The 12,470-nt window shown below is 40.2% G+C and overlaps 1 protein-coding gene across 2 annotated transcripts in view; it reads right to left on the bottom strand.

Moving 5' to 3' along the window:
• Window positions 1-12,470, bottom strand: part of PCTP (phosphatidylcholine transfer protein) — a 95,547-nt gene that overhangs the window by 55,850 nt on the left and 27,227 nt on the right. The window lies entirely within an intron of this gene.

A 12,470-nucleotide genomic window follows, 5' to 3' on the forward strand; every position in this document is an offset into this window, starting at 1 on the left:
TTGATTCTTCCTACCCATGTGCATGGAATGTTCTTCCATTTGTTTGTATCCTCTTTTATTTCCTTGAGCAGTGGTTTGTAGTTCTCCTTGAAGAGGTCCTTCACATCCCTTGTAAGTTGGATTCCTAGGTATTTTATTCTCTTTGAAGCAATTGTGAATGGGAGTTCACTCATGATTTGGCTCTCTGTTTGTCTGTTGTTGGTGTATAAGAATCTTGTGATTTTTGTACATTGATTTTGTATCCTGAGACTTTGCTGAAGTTTCTTATCAGCTTAAGGAGATTTGGGGCTGAGACAATGGGGTTTTCTAGATATACAATCATGTCATCTGCAAACAGGGACAATTTGACGTCTGCTTTTCCTAATTGAATACCCTTTATTTCCTTCTCCTGCCTAATTGCCCTGGCCAGAACTTCCAACCCTATGTTGAATAGGAGTGGTGAGAGAGGGCATCCCTGTCTTGTGCCAGTTTTCAAAGGGAATGCTTCCAGGTTTTGCCCATTCAGTATGATATTGGCTGTGGGTTTGTCACAGATAGCTCTTATTATTTTGAGATACGTGCCATCAATACCTAATTTATTGAGAGTTTTTAGCATGAAGCGTTGTTGAATTTTGTCAAAGGCCTTTTCTGCATCTATTGAGATAATCATGTGGTTTTTGTCTTTGGTTCTGTTTATATGCTGGATTACATTTATTGATTTGCATATATTGAACCAGGCTTGCATCCCAGGGATGAAGCCCACTTGATCATGGTGGATAAACTTTTTGATGTGCTGCTGGATTCGGTTTGCCAGTATTTTATTGAGGATTTTTGCATCAATGTTCATCAAGGATATTGGTCTAAAATTCTCTTTTTTGGTTGTGTCTCTGCCCGGTTTTGGTATCAGGATGATGCTGGCCTCATAAAATGAGTTAGGGAGGATTCCCTCTTTTTCTACTGATTGGAATAGTTTCAGAAGGAATGGTACCAGTTCCTCCTTGTACCTCTGGTAGAATTCGGCTGTGAATCCATCTGGTCCTTATGTGAGATATTTTAAGACATAACACGGTGCAGTGAGAATATTTTGAGTAAGACCTGAAGGAAGGGATTTAGGAAGCCTTCACAGGAGGATAGAGCATTGAACTTGTTCTCAAAGGATGCACAGGATTTTCGCAAAAATAGAAGAAAGGAGATAACATTGCAGACACAGCAATTAGGACACAGACAACATAAACCTACTAAATCAAGACAGGAATTGGCAATAAAGCGTTTACAACTTAACAGCAATTACTGATCACTTAGTCAGGATATTAATGGTAATTTCCTAACATTAATCCCATATCTGAACGAAAAGGAAACTTGAAGGTTATGGATGAATTCCTATCTTCTGATACCATATTTGCTAAACAAAACTATCCAATAACACATTAAGGATCTGAGTTTCTGAGAATTTTATTTTTCAAAGAGGAAAGAGAAAAGCATAAATGGGTACTCACCACTTAATTCTGATTAGTAAGAAAGGAAATAATGGTGATGTGTGAGGTAGATAGATGGATAAAGTCATGGAAGTGGGGAAGGGTGCATTTTAAATATGCCAAGTGATTACATACATGATTTTACTTAATTTTCACAACAAAGTGTGAATATAATTACTCCATTTTAGGAATAAGAAAAATCGAGGCTCAAATACATTAAATGACTTATCCAGAGGCAGGAAGCCAGTAGGTGCCAGGCTCAAAATTTGAGTCCTAGCTCATCTCCAATGTCTGTATTCTTTCTACTATGTCACAATTTCTTCCAGGAACCCTGGGAGAAAAAGGTGAGGGTATCCTGAAGTTCATAAAAAGCAAGTAAAACAATCCAAAGAGTTTAAAAGAAAGACACGTACCATTGCATAGCTGAGGACTATAAAAGAAATATAGATCATGAGGGACAGGCAAATTTCCCCCGAATATTTTAGCATGAAAAATTTCAGATATACAGAAAAGTTGACAGAATCGTACAGTGAACACCTGGATACCCCATCACCTTAATTCAGTAATGAACATTTTGCTATATTTGCTTTATCCAGATTGGCAATTTTTTTCAGTAAAATTCTGACTATATAATCACTAGCAATCATAAGTATAATAAGTCTATACATAATTATAAATATGTAAATACTGGATCATAAGTTCCATGAGGTCAAAGATGATGTTTATTTATCTCTGTATAGCCAATGCCCAACTTGGTTCATGGCACAGAGTTAGCCCTTGATAAATCTTTGTTGAGTAAATAAATAACATAATCCCCACAAGTAAATATGGGGTTTGGCTAAAGAAGCCAATAATATGGTCTCTAATCAGTTAGTAACATAGGAGAAGGTGTTCCATAGAAGGAAGGAACCACAATTCACCAGAGATCAATATATCAGAGGCTTGTCAGTTTGTTAAAGACAAGAATAAACTGAAACTTGCCTTGCTGCATATTCTGACACACACTACAAAAGGATGTGGAGAGGTTAAACCTAGCATGGTACAAATCATTAAGAACTAGTGTGAAGTCCTTCATTTTGGTTGGTAATCAATTACACAAGTACAGAATAAGGAACCTGTTGCTTGGCAGAGTTTAGATATATAAAATTCGGAAGAGAGGTAGAAAGGAAATTGGTTATTACAATCCAGTAGTATAAATATGTGGTTTTAAAAAGATAAACCAGACTTAGACAGCATTGATAGAAAAATAGAGAAAGAGTACAAGCAGTAACAGTCCCGTTGTACTCTGAGTGTCCCTCTCAACTCTGAGGGCCATATTATATGACAGTGCTGTTGAATAAATGCTATGTGCCGAGAAGAATAGAGAAGGGAATTTTAGGGGATAAGGGGTCAGAAAATTATTGTACATTATGATCATTAAAGGAACTGAGGATGTTTAGACTGAGGAGGAAACAATAATGGAGAATGTGATAATTATCTTTAAATATTTGACGTGCTGACCGATTGAAAAGACAGTGGAGATAATGGCTTCAAGATGGTAGATAAGATGACCTATAAAAACATACACATATGGATATAAAACAGAAATATATTCACGGCCGGGTGTGGTGGCTCATGCCTGTAATCCCAGCACTTTGAGAGGCCGAGGCCAGTGGATTGCTTGAGGTCAGGAGCTCGAGGCCAGCCTGGAAAACATGGTGAAACCCAGTATTTACTAAAAATACAAAAATTCACCGGGTATGCTGGCATGTGCCTGTAATCCCAGCTACTCAGGAGGCTGAGGCAGGGATAATTGCTTGAACCCAGGAGGTGAAGGTTGCAGTGAGCTGATTTCATGCCACCACACTCCAGCCTGGGTGACAGAGCAAGACTCCATCTCAAAAAAATATATATATATATTCATATTTTATATACTTAAAAATATAAAATATGACTACACACACAAATGCATGTATAAATACATTCATAAGAATTAAAACACAAGGATTGGAACATAAGAGTTGTTACATTTTGTGGTCCAGAAACAAGCACAAAATGCATGAGATAAAATTGCAGAAAAAGCTATAGCTTAGGACATTGGTGGAAAGTGCAGCTCTTAAAGATGAGAAAAACAATGAAGACGATCGATGTTCGGAGGTAGTCTACCTCTGGGGTCTCTGATGAGAGCAGTAAGGTAGCCAGGTTAACTAACCAGTCTACCACACACACACACACACACACACATGCTCACACATGCATATGCACAAGCACACACATACACACATATGCCAGAAACAGATGAATCTGCCTTGAGATGTATTTTCTCATGAATGTGGGAGCTTGAGACAGAAAGATGGGGTAATTCCTAGGTACAGATGATGCAGGATCCTATCCCTGGAAGCATGGCTGATGGTACCAGGAGCCCCATTGCTCTCATTGGAAACGGTGGAGAGGGAGCCACAGTGATAGCTCTCAGATCTGCTCCCAAATAAGCAGAAAGTTAAACTTGCAATCTTAACTGCACAAGATGACCACAAAATGAAGACACACTAAACATCCAAGAAAAGCCTATTGCACAAAAGAGGCAATAAACTTGATAAATAGAACTTACACCCAAAGAGATAGAGTTAACAGAACAATTTTAACTGGATTTGAGAAAAAGAATAGACACTTTCTATATTATTTCTGACAGTAAATCTGAGGTCAATAGATGAAAGTAACAGATAGGCAGATGTCAGCATAGCATAAAGTGAGAACTTTTTTTTTAATTATACTTTAAGTTCTAGGGTACATGTGCACAACGTGCAAGTTTGTTACATATGTATACATGTGCCATGTTGGTGTGCTGCACCCATTAACTCGTCATTTACATTAGGTATCTTTTCAAATAATTATGTTCATTCAACAATGGACTTCAACAGAGTATACACAAGCTCTACTCTTGACTCTATCACACATGGCTATTTTATTCTATTTTATTTTTGAGACAGAGTCTTGCTCTGTCGCCTAGGCTGGAGTGCAGTGGTGATCTTGGCTCACTGCAACCTCCACTACCTTCCGGGTTCAAGTTATTCTCGTGCCTCAGCCTCCCGAGTAGCTGGGATTACAGGCCTGCGCCACCATGCCTGGCTAATTTTTGTATTTTTTGGTAGAGAAGGGGTTTTGCCATGTTGGCCAGGCTGGTCTTGAACTCTTGGCCTCAAGTGATCTGCCTGCCTCGGCCGCCCAAAGTGTTGGGATTACAGGCATGAGCCACCGTGCCCAGCCCACATATGGCATTTTAATCAAACACTCAGTGAAAGATACAGAAAGATGCATTATCAAAGAGCAGCTGAGCTAAATTTAAAACAAAACAGCTGAACCAATATACTAAAATTAATTAGCCTAGATACAACAGAACCAGGAACAAAAAACCTATAAATATGGAGCCTGGTACAAAGTAGCCCTATAATCAATATTTGTCAAATAAACTGAAGCATCATCAGGGCAAATGCATGTCCATCTTGTTCACCAGCAAAAGGACAGATATTTTGTTCACTGAATTTTCATTCTAATAGGGAAGATAGCTAACAAATAAATCTGTGATATAAATGTAGGTAGTGATAATTGCTATGAAGAAAAACAAAACTGGGTAAGGTGTGAGAGAATAATGTGTGATCATTTTGTTTGGTTTGGTTTGTTTTAGAGAGAGACGACTTTGGAGAGGAAAACATTTGGGCAAGATCTAAATAAATGAGGCGTTGCTTCAGTTATCCATCACTACATAGATCTTACTGGCTTAAAACAGTATTATCTTGCAGTTCCAGTGTGTCTTGGCTTAGCTAAGTCCTCTGGCTTAGCCTGTCTCACAGGGCAGCAATCAAGGGGTCTTCTGAAGCTGCAGTCACTGCCAAGCTCTATTGAGAAGGATCTTCTTCTAATCTCACTCAGGAGGTTGTTGGAAGGATTTAGTTCCTCCCAAACTGCTGAACTGAGGGTCTCAGCTCCTAGTTGGCTCTTGGCCAGAGGCCTTGTCACATTGACCTTCCATAGGACACTCATAATTAGCAACTTGCTTCATGAGAGAAAGCAAGTGAGACAATCCAGACAGAGAAAGTGAGCAAGAATGGACGAAGGCAGAGTATTTTACAATTTAATCTTGGATGTGACATCCCATCACTCTTGCTCTACTCTATTCTTTAGAGGCAAGTCACCAGGTCCACTCCACATACAGAGGAGGGCATTACACAAAGAAGTGAATATACAGATGTGGGGATTATTGGGAGCTGTGTCAGAAAGCTGCATACCATAGGCAGTGTGCTATATACAGATGTGGGGAAGAGCATTCCAGATGTTGGGGACAGTAAATGCAAAGACCACTGTATGTTTGAGGAACAGATAAAAGACTAGAGAGGAATAAGTCAAGGAGGAAGTGGAGCTTGAAGAGCAGGCATGGGCCAGATCCTAAGTAATATGGAATTTTTTAGGTCTTAGTAGTTTGGATTTGATTATAAGTATAAAGAAAAGACGTTGGATGCATTACAGCAGAAGAGGTTAAACCTTTCTTTTATGAAATCATAGTGATGGTAAATGGTATATTGGATTTACTTTTTATTTGTCTTATTTTTAATGACCTTTCTATGGGGAAGCTGACAATTACATGTCAGCTGCTCCCTGTATTACGAAAAATATTTTATTTTACTGGTTCTTAATACCCCAACTCTGACAAGCTAGTGATCTATAAGGAGATTATTTGAAATAAGATTGTTTAGAATTTGACTTCCTCAATGTTGTTTAGGGAAGAATAATTCATTGATATTATTATTATTATGGTTGTTATTATTATTACACTGCAATTGGTTGAGCTTGTGCCATGTCAACCTTATGCAAAAGCCAGGGACAACAAAAAGTTGGGATGGGAAGAAATATGGTGGACGCAATCCTGACTGTGTATGTGGAGCCATTGGGGGAAGGTCTCCTACAGCCACAGATATTTAGGGAGTAGAAAGGAGGCCGTCTACTTCCTGCTGGAGAACAAACACTTAGATTGCCAATTCCTTCTCCCTAGTTATCTGGGTCAGTTAATCCCAGCTCACAGCTGCCAGCTGAGCTCTTCCCTGGCCAAGCTGCTCTGCTTTGAAATTCTCCCCCAGGCCACCTCGCCCAATGATGTCAGACGGGGTGAGTGGCCCGCCAGCCCTCCCCTCTCACAAGATGATGTGCAAGGGGAAACGCATGCTGTCTTTGCTCAGGAAACATCTGGTTGATCCGCTAGTCCTCAAGCGGGTCACTGGCTGTTTTATAAGTTAGTGGAACAGAATAGGATGGGAAGACATGGAGCTTCAGCGATTACTCAACCTCGCCATCAAGTTACAAACTAAAATGAGAGGTGAGGAAACGGCCTCCCTGGCAGGCGCTCTCCAGGGACTCGGCACCGTCGCTGAAGTCACATTTCCTAGCTTGTAATGGAAAACGAATGCTGTTTACAACAGCTTAAAGTAGCCGAAATGGGAACATGAGCCAAACTGTGTAGTGAAGGGCGAACTCCTACTTGGAAGCTTTCAGCAGTCCAGTAATTATTCAATACCAGGCCTAAAATATAGGCTCCTCATGAAGAATATCATTCACTCTCCCTTGGAAAATGAACCACCACATTCACTGGTAAGCCGAATCCATGACCACTTAAAAGCAGATCCAGCCCCTCATAAGCTGTTTGACATAAAACAAAAGTTGCTGTATGCCCTGCATGGAGTTCTAAGTGCTGTTTTTGTCCTGATTGGTTTCCATTGACTTTTTCTCAGTTTATGAACCACTAGAGAGGAATTGGATAAGATAGATAAGAGAAAATGAATTCGGCGTGCTGTCCTTCCACCCACAGTCCCCTCCCCATATCTGTCCATGGGGGATACAGGTTTTCTTCTTTCAGGATTCTGGCCTGCAAATGAAAAGATCTTCTCTTCTAGCCCTGTTTTGCCTCCAGCCTCTCTCCCTTCCCTAAGTTACATCGGTAATATCATTCTGTTGAGTAGACTTTTACGGGGCTAGTATGAGCTCTCCAATGGTGTTAAATCAGAATGAAAAATCAAAAAAATTAATAAAGAACAAAACCCTGGAAAACAAACCAATTCTAGCTTTTAAAAAAAGAACTAAAAATTTGTCCTCAGTGTTCCCTCTTTGGTAAAAATTAGGTGGAACACAAGATTGAGAATACATTTTTTTTTGGACCTATCTTTCAGGCATTATTGGTCAAATTGAGATCATGGGACTTTGAGCTTGTTGCCCCACCATTGATTCATTCATTCCTTCAGCAGATACTTTACAATATTTTTGTGCTCTATCTATTGAGTATATAATTTGGGAACGAGACAAAGTTCTGTACCCTTTTGGAGCTGAAATAAATGAACAGAAAATAAATACATTTAATAGAAAGTATTACATGCTATGCAGACAAGGTAATGAAATAGGGATTGACTTCAACTGCAAAACCTCTCAGAGGAGGGGACATTTAAACAACGACTTGCATGAGTTAAAGATTTCAGGCTTGTGTGGATCAGGGAGCAGGGCACTCTGGGCAGAGAGGACAACTGGTACAATGACTGATGCAAAAACAAGCTTGGCACATTGATGGAACAGAAGGGAGATTAAAAGTGTTGGAATGTGAGGGGGAATGTGGAAGCATGGGATCTAGGATCAAAGAAGCCTAGCTTTGAGTTCCCAGTCTACCACCTAACTAGCCGAGTTACCTTAAGCACATTATTTAGCCTCTCTGAGCCTATATTCATCATCAGTAAGTTGGAGATAGTATTTCCTATCTCACCAAAGACTAAGCTGTAAGTAAAACATCCAATCTAGTGCCTCGCACACAATAAGAGCTTCAAAATGTTAAATCTTTTTCCTTATCTGAGAACACTGGGCTCTCACCAAGTATAATGTTTAATCTTATGTGTCAACTTGACTAGGCTATGGGCTGTCCAGATATTTGGTAAAACATTATTCTGAGTGTGACTGTAGGGGTGTTTGAGGATAAGATTAATGTTTGAACTGAGTAGCTGATGGCTCTCCCCAGTATAGGAGGTTCTCATCCAATCAGCTGAAAGCCTGAATCGAACAAAAAGGCTGACCCTCTTCTGAGGAAGGGGCAATGCCTCCTGCCTGACTGCTTTGAGCTGAGATACTGGTGTTTCTGGCCTTCAGACTTGAACTGAAAGATCATTTATTTGACTTTCCAGCTTGCCAGCTTTTGGACTGGAACTATATCATGAGGTCTCCTGGGTCTCCAGCTTGCCAACTGAAGGTTTTGGGACTTCTCAGCCTCCATAATTGTATGAGCCAATTCCATAATTCCACACATACATGTACACACACACACACACAATCAGGTGCTGTTTAACAACAGAATACATACTGAGAAATGTGTCAGGTGATTTGGTCATTGTGCAAACATCATAGTGTATACTTACACAAACCTAGATGGTATAGCCTACTACAAAAATAGGCTATATGGAGTAACCTGTTTTCCTAGGCTATAAACCTGTACAACATGTTTTAATTGCCTACAGTATTCAGTACTCAATGGTATGTATTAGTGTAGCTTAAAAAGGTGCATTAAAAATATAGGATTATAATCTTATGGCACCACTGCCATACATATTGTTGGGGTTTTTAGTTTATTTTGTTTATTTGTTTTTAGTTAGTGGTATGAATTGGAATGCAGTCTGTTGTTGACTGAAACATCATGATGTGGTGCATGACAAGGTGTATATCTTGATGGTTTTGTTTCTCTGGAGAACCTGGACTAATACAGTGTCTATCAAAGGTGATTAATAGAAGTAGCTCCAATCTGAAGGTGCTGGATTTCATTTATTCAGCACCATCATAGATTAAGTTTTTTCTAAATCCAAGGAATCTCTTAGAGGGAATAGATTTATAGTAAGCCTTCAATTTTGACAGAAATTTCACAAAAGTTGGGGAAGATTTCCTCCACAGACAAAAAGAGTAGCCTGAGGCAAAGCATGGGGCAGGAGAACGGGAGGCAGATAGAGATGTACAATTGGGAGTAACAGCTAATAACAGCCAACATTTATTGACCACATTAAATGAAACTGGAACAAGTCAGAAATTTGCAGATCACTTATTGTTTGACACAGGCCAGGAGATCCAAAGTCTATAGATGAGGAGGATTTGAGCTGGTTCCTGATCTACTGGTCCAAAGGGACGCTCTTTTTGAGCTATTCATGAGTTGGTATAGGCAAAGCTGCTATTTTTTTTTTACATGCTGTGGCTTAAATAAGAAAGAAGTCTATTTCTCTCTCTTGTAACAGTCCAAGGGAGGCAGAGTTATTTTGTCATCCTTAATCCTAGGCTTTCATCCTTGATTCCAGGGCATTTGTTCCAGTTCTCATCATTTCCCAGACATGGTGAAGGAGGCAAGAACAAGCTGAGTTCATACCTTTTCCTTTTAAGATCCTGAGCTGGAAGTGGCACATATTATTTATGCTCATATGATATTGGCCAGAATTACATACCATGGCCACACTTTACTGCAAGGGTGGCTGGGTGGCTGTGCACTCAACTAAAATGCACTGACTTTGCAATCATAAGATACAATAACACAACAACTAAGCAGTGTGCTATATGAGTGACTCCAAGTTTTCTACATGTCATGCCAGGTCCATTGCTAAGCAGTGGACTACATGAATGTGGGGCGGATTCTTCCATTCAGGAATTATAGCAGTCTGCAGAGGACATGGAATATGCGCACAAGTGTTTATAATAATCAGAAAGGATGCGACCACCATCGGATGGAAGGAAAATCTAATACTTTAAGAGCTTGTAGCAAACTGCTCATTGTCCTACAGGATCTGTTGTCTAATAATTCTAAAGTCACTGCATCCCACCTTTATGTACTCCACTGCCTGGCTGTGGGCCTGGCATATCACACAGGAAACTTAGAAAGTTTACATAGTGTACTTACATAGTGTACTGTTTAATTGTTGGTCCATTATTATATCTTATGAAATGCAGCATCTATTATGTGTATCCAAAGAGACACACATGGACATACACATATATAAATAGATGAGCAATATAAATAATTTTTCTGAAGTCCTCCCATTTTGTTGGTTCTAAACTCTGCAACCTAAACAAACAATATGTTTTGCTTCTGTCTTCTCAAGCAAAAAAAAAAAAAAAAAAAAAAAAAAAAGTTCTTCCTTGCAGTTAAGGATGAATATAAAAAAAAGGAACTTGGGGAAAGTGGACCTGCTTACATTTTTTTGCCTTTCATTTTTTCTCTCCCACTTCTGGCCCCTTAAATGGCTCTGCTCTGATGGGCTGCATGATGCAGATGTGTGGGAGGGTATGCTGCACCCCAACATGGGCCAATAGAGACAGAGGGGATGTGCACGGGTGGTCCCCTCCCTCCAGCCTTTTTTTTTTCAGTTAAACTTCAGAAGCTGATGTTCCACTTTGGAAACTTGATTTAAGTATGGGCTACTCTGCATGCTGCCTCACAATGGAGAGGATTCAAAGTAATAGGGCTTAAAGCACCTTGAGTAGCCCCACACAATGCTACTGGAGAGGCTGTCATAGATGCTGGGGAATCATGGAGAAAAATGAATGGTGTTAAGAATAATACATATTTTTAGGTCACTCCTCAATCTCAAATCTTTCAAAGCTTATTGGGACTCTTGGGATAAAGTTCCAAATCCTTGCCATTGCTCTCAGGACCCTACATAGCTTGTCTACTTCTCCAGCCACATACAAGATGCCTCTCCTTCATGTCAGCGCTCCAGCCACACTGGCCTTCTGTCATTCTTCACGTGACTGACTCTCCTGCTGAGTCCTTCCTCCTTAGAGGTTTTGTGCAAATGGTTCTTCTGTCATGAACAGCTTTCTTCTGCAACCTTCATCCAGCCACAATTCCAACACGTTCTCCTCTGCTCCTCAAACTTGGTTACTGCCCTTTTTTTGACAGCACCTTTTATTTTCCTTTTCTGAGCACTTATCATCCTTCAGCCGCTTGTTCACTGAGTTTTCATTAGACCATAAGCACCTTAAGGGCAGGCACCATATCTTTCTCATTCATCCCGCAAATGCCATGCCTATCCCAATGCTGATGGACTCCAGCCTCTTGAGAAATATCTGTTAAAGAACTAAATGTCTCGATGCATTTAAAGATAATTCTCTGAGCTGACTGGGTGGTGCTACTAGAAATGTGAGAACTGAATGGGGCTCTTCCTGCCTCATCTCTTGCAAGTCCAGCTAGGAAGTGGGAGGTTGGAAGGGCAGGCATTATAGATGGGGATTCTGGGTGAGGAATCTCAGCCAGGGAGTCAGGCCAGGACTCTTGCTGTGAAATAGGAACATTTTCAAGGGAAGTGACCCTCTGCTGGAACTCCTCGGTTCCAAGGTGGTCATTAACTTTGAATTGTTATGCAGTGTGAATAATTTGCCTGTGGAAAAAATTTACCATCAACAGTAGTGCTACTTTTGCCATTAAATTTCAGCTGGAATCCTGACTAATCTCAGCCGGACTCAATTCAAACTGTGCCATTTCTCTAACATTATAATATAACCCATAGCCACACCAGCAAAGCCACCCCTTAACGGAGAGAGGACCTTGGTACTTCAAGGAAGGACCAATGGGTACCTGGGAAATCTAGAAACCGCCCCCGACCACCCCGCACCCCACAAAACGCTGACTTGGGGAATAATTTGGCTTGAATCCATGGGGATTGAGCCTCTATAGCTGAATGGATTTAGTCTTCCAGGTTCATGCCATTTGGTCAATCTTCTCTAAATCATTCATTCACTCATTTAGTCACCATTCGAGTGCCTACTATATACTACCCCAAGGACCAGTAATCAAAGTGATATAACTGCTTCTATCCACAAATGCTGGTTGTCTACTTGGAAACACAGATATGGGAAAAATAAGTAAAACAAAGTGCTAGAGGAATGACAATATAACTTACAAATTCCAAGTGATACATCCAGCTGCTGCAGAAAAACATACCCTGAGAACTCAGGTGCAAGTCCCTCTAAGTAAAGGCCTAA

Source organism: Gorilla gorilla, chromosome 4 (genome assembly GCF_029281585.2).
Source record: "Gorilla gorilla gorilla isolate KB3781 chromosome 4, NHGRI_mGorGor1-v2.1_pri, whole genome shotgun sequence".
Lineage (NCBI taxonomy): Eukaryota > Metazoa > Chordata > Mammalia > Primates > Hominidae > Gorilla > Gorilla gorilla.